Consider the following 7,143-nt stretch of genomic DNA (forward strand, 5'->3'; position numbering starts at 1 on the left):
CTCCTGTAGTGACCCTCTGTTTGTGATTAATGATCCCAGATATAAGTATGAGTTCACAACCTCAAACCGATCAATTGTGGTTATATGTGGATGATTGTTATGTAGTCTATCCACTATCATGATCTTTGTCTTTGATATGTTTAATTGCAGACCAAATATTTGACTTTCGTTTTCAACCAGTCGTATAAGATCAATCAGCTCTGCTTGACTATTTGCAAGAAGGGCTGTGTCATCTGCGAAACGTAGGTTGTTTATTTTATGACCATTTATTGAGATGCCTTTTTCCCATCCTTCAAGTGCTCTTCTCATAATATGCTCTCCATATATATTGAATAATTGTGGCGATAGCATACATCCCTGTCTGACACCCCGTTCTGGATGAAATTCGTTTGAAAGTGTGTCAAGCACTTTAACTGACCCAGTAGTGTGTTCGTATAGTTGTTATAAGCGAAATAAGGTGTTGGGGTACGCCCACTTCTTTTAGTATTTGCCATAAGTGTCTCCACTTGACCCTGTCGAACGCCTTACGATAATCTATAAAGCATATGTACAGTGGATTATTGAATTCCCTAGATTTTTTGATTATCTGTCTTATATTTAACAGGTGTTCTCTAGTACCCCTACCTTTGGTAAATCCAGTTTGCTCTTGTGGAATTTCTCTTTGAAGGAATGTTTTTAGTCTCTCGTTGATTATATGTAGCATTGATGGATTCGACCGTTACTTGATGGAAGTTCATTTTATCTCACAATAAAACACTGAAAAACGTTTGTTTTTCTATACTTCCACAATATTTATTACAACTATGTTATTACTACAGCTGTTTCGGCAAAGTGCCTTTCTCAAGTGATATATTTTACAATGTGTTTGCCTTTTAAGTCTTTAACTGAAGAGGTTGAGGAGTGGGGAGCTGTTTGTCTCGAGTTGGTCATTCAGAATTATATCTGTATTTTTCAATTTATTAATTTCCATTGATTCTAAAAGTGATAGCTTAAGGCCTTTATTTTGAATATGTAGAATTTGAAACTCTTCATTGAAAGAATGATTATGATCTAGAAGGTGAAGTGCGTATGTAGAAGTGTCTGTTTTTCTATTGTTGAGAGCCCTTTTGTGTTCTGCTATCCGTTTGTCAAAAGTTCTGCCAGTTTGACCGATGTAAGTTTTCGGACAGTCACCACAAGTTAGTTTGTACACACCACTCTGTAGTTGCTTTCTCTTTCGGCTTTTATTGTTTTTAATATGTTTGCTTAAGTTGTTCTTAGTTCTGAAAGCTGGTGTTATTCCTTTCTTTTTTATGTATCTGGCTATTTTTGTTGTTATTTTGCCAGTATATGTGAGAGAGCAGAAGGTACTGGGTTCTTTCTGTGGTGGTGGATACACTAATTTCAAGGCTTTCTTATGGAGTTTTTGGTTTAAAATGTTGTTAACTGTTTGTTCGTTATAGCCATTGTTTACTGCTATTTGTCTAATGATATTTAGTTCTGTCTCGAAGTTATTTTTTGTCATAGGAATTTCTGTCAGTCTATGTATCATGCTATGGTAGGCTGCTAATTTGTGTTGTGTAGGATGGGATGATGAATTGTGTATAGTTGTGTCAGTATGGGTAGGTTTATGATATATTACCAGACTACACAACAAACATGAGTTCTCCGTATATCATAAACCTACCCATACTGACACAACTATACACAATTCATCATCCCATCCTACACAACACAAATTAGCAGCCTACCATAGCATGATACATAGACTGACAGAAATTCCTATGACAAAAAATAACTTCGAGACAGAACTAAATATCATTAGACAAATAGCAGTAAACAATGGCTATAACGAACAAACAGTTAACAACATTTTAAACCAAAAACTCCATAAGAAAGCCTTGAAATTAGTGTATCCACCACCACAGAAAGAACCCAGTACCTTCTGCTCTCTCACATATACTGGCAAAATAACAACAAAAATAGCCAGATACATAAAAAAGAAAGGAATAACACCAGCTTTCAGAACTAAGAACAACTTAAGCAAACATATTAAAAACAATAAAAGCCGAAAGAGAAAGCAACTACAGAGTGGTGTGTACAAACTAACTTGTGGTGACTGTCCGAAAACTTACATCGGTCAAACTGGCAGAACTTTTGACAAACGGATAGCAGAACACAAAAGGGCTCTCAACAATAGAAAAACAGACACTTCTACATACGCACTTCACCTTCTAGATCATAATCATTCTTTCAATGAAGAGTTTCAAATTCTACATATTCAAAATAAAGGCCTTAAGCTATCACTTTTAGAATCAATGGAAATTAATAAATTGAAAAATACAGATATAATTCTGAATGACCAACTCGAGACAAACAGCTCCCCACTCCTCAACCTCTTCAGTTAAAGACTTAAAAGGCAAACACATTGTAAAATATATCACTTGAGAAAGGCACTTTGCCGAAACAGCTGTAGTAATAACATAGTTGTAATAAATATTGTGGAAGTATAGAAAAACAAACGTTTTTCAGTGTTTTATTGTGAGATATGTAGCATTATTTTACTGGCATGTGATATAAGAGAAATAGTTCTATAATTGTCGCATTTATGGAAGCTGCCTTTTTTATGAATTGTGGTTATTGTAGATTTTGTCGTCCAGTCTTCAGGCCATTGTTTTGAATGCCATATTTGGTTACAGAGTAGATGAAGTAGTTTTACGCCAGTTTCTTCTGTGGCTTTGAGCATTTCTGCTGTTATCATATCTGGACCTGGTGCTTTATTATATTTGAGCTTACTGATCGCGAGTCTTACTTCATTTTCAAGTATATCAGGTTCTTCTTCCACCTCGTCAGAGATTTGGTTAACAGGTTCTTGGCGTTGAGCATCTTTATATAAGTCCCTGCAATACGATCTCCATGTCTCTGCTATATCTTCTCTGTTTGTTCTCAGAGTTCCAGTGTTGTCTTCAATGGCCCAAGTTCTGGCTTTAAAGTCTCTTGTTAAGTAGCGTATTTTTCTAAATAGATCTCTCGGCTGATTATTCTGATCATGTCTCTCAATTTCTTTGCATATACCCTGGTAGTATTGGTTTTTGTCTGTCTTGCATCTTCGTTTTATTTCTCTATTGAGGTTTCTTAAACTAGCTTTTTCCCTTTCACCATGCACGCCACTTTGACAAAGATTTCTTCTATTCTCAATTATTTGAAAGGTTTCATCTGTTATCCAGTGTTTCCGTTTCACAGGATTATTTATCTTTGGATGATCAATTGGTGTTGTTACATAATGTTTTAAAGTCTCCCATATTTCTTGTGATGTTCCGTTACGAATAGAGGGCATTATTTTCTGTACTTCCTGGAGAAGGTCGTCCTTCTTTCTGAGTTCTATCCTATTTGTCTCTTTTCGTTTGTTGGGCGCTTTAAGTTTAATCTTTACTTTAGCTACGAGTAGAGTATGATCGGATCCGCATATCGCCCCTGGATATGACCTGACTGTTTGAATTGACGATCTCCAGCGAATATTGGTAAGGATGTAATCTATTTGATTTCTAGACCTATCTCCAGGACTTTTCCAAGTATAAAGTCGACGTACATGGTGTTTAAATCGAGTATTCATGATAGAATAATTGTTTGTGATAGCAAACTCGATTAAACGGTCACCTCTTTCGTTTTTCTGGCCTATTACTGAACTTCCCCAGTACATTCTTTATGTCGTCATTCTGTGTAGTGTTGCCAACTTTTGCATTGAAGTCGCCACATATTAAAGTAAGCTCTTTATTTGGTATGTTGGCGATTGTCATTTCCAGTTTTTCGTAGAACTCCTCGATCTTTATGTCATCTGATGTGCTGGTTGGCGCATAAACTTGTCCGAGTTTCAGTTTTTCTTTTTGCAGACCAGTAGCTGAATTTCCACACGATGCCTGGTCATTAACATTTGCGTGGTCGGTGGCTAATTTTGCACTACTTGACCCGGACTCAAGGTAGCGCCGGTCGTCAACCGGGCTGCGTGACAACATCCGAGGCATTTCATTCGACGACATCACGCATAACTTTCTTGGGAATGATTATGCAATGGTTTCCCCTGCCCTATTGCATCGCAGTATCACAACCTTTCTGCTGGTACAGCTCCGCTTGTGAAAATCCAATGATAAGCCGGTTCAGGATAATTTCCTATACGCCTTAACTTGGTACTGACGGTCGCTGCTGCCCTCCGTCAGGAACGTTTATCGACCTTCCGGTCAAAGTTTGAGGAATTTAGGAGTGTGTGAATGGGGAGAGGCGCAAGTTACGCAGTTTGTGTGTAGGGTGCGCAACATGTATATTCCACACACCCCCCGCGCAAAATGGACCCCATCCACTCAAACACGGTCAAAAGGACTCATCCAACACTCGGGGTGTGGTTGAGATAGGTTTTAGGTAGGTAAAGGACGAGATGGAATTTTAAGTAAGGACAACGGTCAGTTGCTCCTGCAGTCGCTTCTTACGACAAGGAGGAGATCCTGTGGGTGTATTCTACTTAGTGGCCCGCATCCCACACGGGATCGAATAAATACTGACAAATCCAACCCCACAAAGCAAGCACCAAGACGTGTCCCATTTGCACAATAAAAAGAAACTTTTGTCACTCTTGAAGATATGCGAAAAGAGATTTTTGTCGAGAGTCGAGTAGCAACTGGTCTTATCCAGCGGTATTGGTAACCCAGAAAGGTGGCTCCATAAGGTTATAATGTCGACGACAAGATTGAATAGGGTCACCAAGGACAACCACTGCCCCGAATTGCCGATACCCTTAGCGCATTGGCAGGATTGAAATGGTTTTCCACAGTGGATCTCAAAAGCGGCTATTGGCAAGTTTGAGTCCACCCTGAAGATAGAGAGAAGAATGTATTTTTTGCTGGAAATAGGCTCCAAAAATTCAAGTCCGTATGGCATCCATTGGGATTATGTAATGCACCTGACACATTTGAACGATTAATGGAACTAATTCTTAGGGGACCTATATGGAAAATCTGTCTGGTATAAATCGACGACGTCAGGGTCATCGGAAGGGATTTCGACGAACACCTTGCCTATTGGCCATTTGAGAGAAGTTTTCACCAGACTTAGAAACGCCCACCTACAAGTAAATGTCAAAAAGTGCGAGCTCGTCCAATAAAAAGTTACACTGAATTCAAATAAGACATGCAGCGCATGTAAACAAATATTACATTTGTTAAAGGTACTCAAAACGAATCTACTCGTTCCATAATAACAGTATATTATATTAACATCACGTTATCACTTTGTTTCTTTTCTCGATTATTAGATTTTATTGTTAGTGTAGGAAACAGAGGTTGAACTTCGCAAACTCGACACAAGTCTGGTTTTATTTTTTTCTGGTATATCAAGGAGTACCTACTTATTATGAGCCTTACTTTTTCCTAAAATATTACGCCCTGGAATACCCATTTTCATTCCTTTAAAGGGGGTACTTTTTGGTTTGTGCGAAACGTAGCCCTTCCCGTACGTTTTTGCAAAAAATTCCCTAATAGAAATATGAAGAGGACTATATTTCCTACAATTTATTCCGCGACAGCATATAGGCGAGCGGCAGGCAATCCCAAAATGACCAGGTACTGACCACGGAAAGGTGAATGGCCAATTTTAGACATACTGTATGTTTTTGACGGTGCTCAAAACGAAAATGAGATTTATTTTGGATTTCATGTGGGGACATTGTAAAAATAAAATCACGTTTTTTTGCGTTTACCTCGCTACAGCTCTGTTCCATTTTAATATTTTTTTCTGAAATTTTTACAGTATATAGCTCTTCTGAAGACAACGGTACCTGTTTCAAGCTTTAATTCTTATTCTGATAAAGGTTATGAATTTTTCAAAGGAAAAGGTGCGGATTTGTGCATTGCAAAGTTTAATCGCAAAAGTTGAGTGAATAACTTTAAAATTTAGCTTTTTAATAACATTTATGTTCAAATAGAGAGTACAAAGAAGTTTTCTGGAAATTTTTAGATCAAAATGTTTTATAGAAAAAAAATAGTGCAACTTTTATTATCGACATTAGGAATCCCCCACATAACAATTATTTTTCGAGATACTGACCATGGGTGGTTAATGACTAATTTTATTCTTAGATTATGTTTTTGACGGTGCTGAAAACGAAAATGAAATTTATTTTAAATTTTAGGTGGGGGATATGGTCAAAATAGCAATTTTACCCTAAAAATAAAAAAGTGAAATCACGTTTTTTTTGCGTTTAACTCGCTACAACTCTGGTCCATTTTAAAATTTTCCTAGTCCTTTTAGTCTTATTCTAGTAAAAGTTATGAATTTTTTAAAGTACAAGGTGCAGATTCGTGAATTGCAAAGTTCAATCGCAAAAGTTGAGTGGCAAAATTTGAAATTTATCTTATTAATCACGTTTATGTTAAAACATAGAGCACAAAGAAGTTTTCTGAAAAGTTTTAGTTTCAAATGTTTTATAGAACAAAAATGGCGCAACTTTTAATATAGAAGTTATACTTAGGAAGTCAATAGAAAGAAAATGCCACGATTAGTAAGTCAATAACATATTGAGTTAGTACAAATTTTATATTTTAGTATTACTTATTGTATATCTATGTATTATTAATATTATTTATAATTTAAACATATTAAAGTCAGAATTTTTTATTAGTTTTTTGAAAGTAAATTAAATGTAAGACCAAATACTTACAATGGGATAATATCACGAGGTTTTTTCCTGGTTTTCCCTCGCGATTTACTATGGAATCTCTAACGCGAGAATTATCGTTGCATTTGGTTGTCTTTTTAAAGACAAATCACATGCTATGATTTTTTTTGTGACTGATATTTTTGAGTTGGGAATAATTTCATGTAATCGAATGAACTTTCTTTTAGTAAAGTCGTCCCAGGAACGCAACTCATAAATATTGGCAATATCATTTTAAAGTCTTCTACTTTAAAATGTATAATATACGTCTGAATTGCCAATTTTGCGAATTGGCGCTTCTTCTTCTTATTTGGCTTTTTCCCATTATGTGTTCGCCGTTTCCTATCCTCATCGGCGAAAATATACCGAGACAAGTTGGCATATCCAGAATAAGTAAATTATTTTCAAGATACTTGAGTGATGTGTGCGATACTGTAACATAGTTTTATATAAACCTGGGA

This window comes from Diabrotica virgifera, chromosome 2, assembly GCF_917563875.1.
Source record: "Diabrotica virgifera virgifera chromosome 2, PGI_DIABVI_V3a".
NCBI classification, from domain to species: domain Eukaryota; kingdom Metazoa; phylum Arthropoda; class Insecta; order Coleoptera; family Chrysomelidae; genus Diabrotica; species Diabrotica virgifera.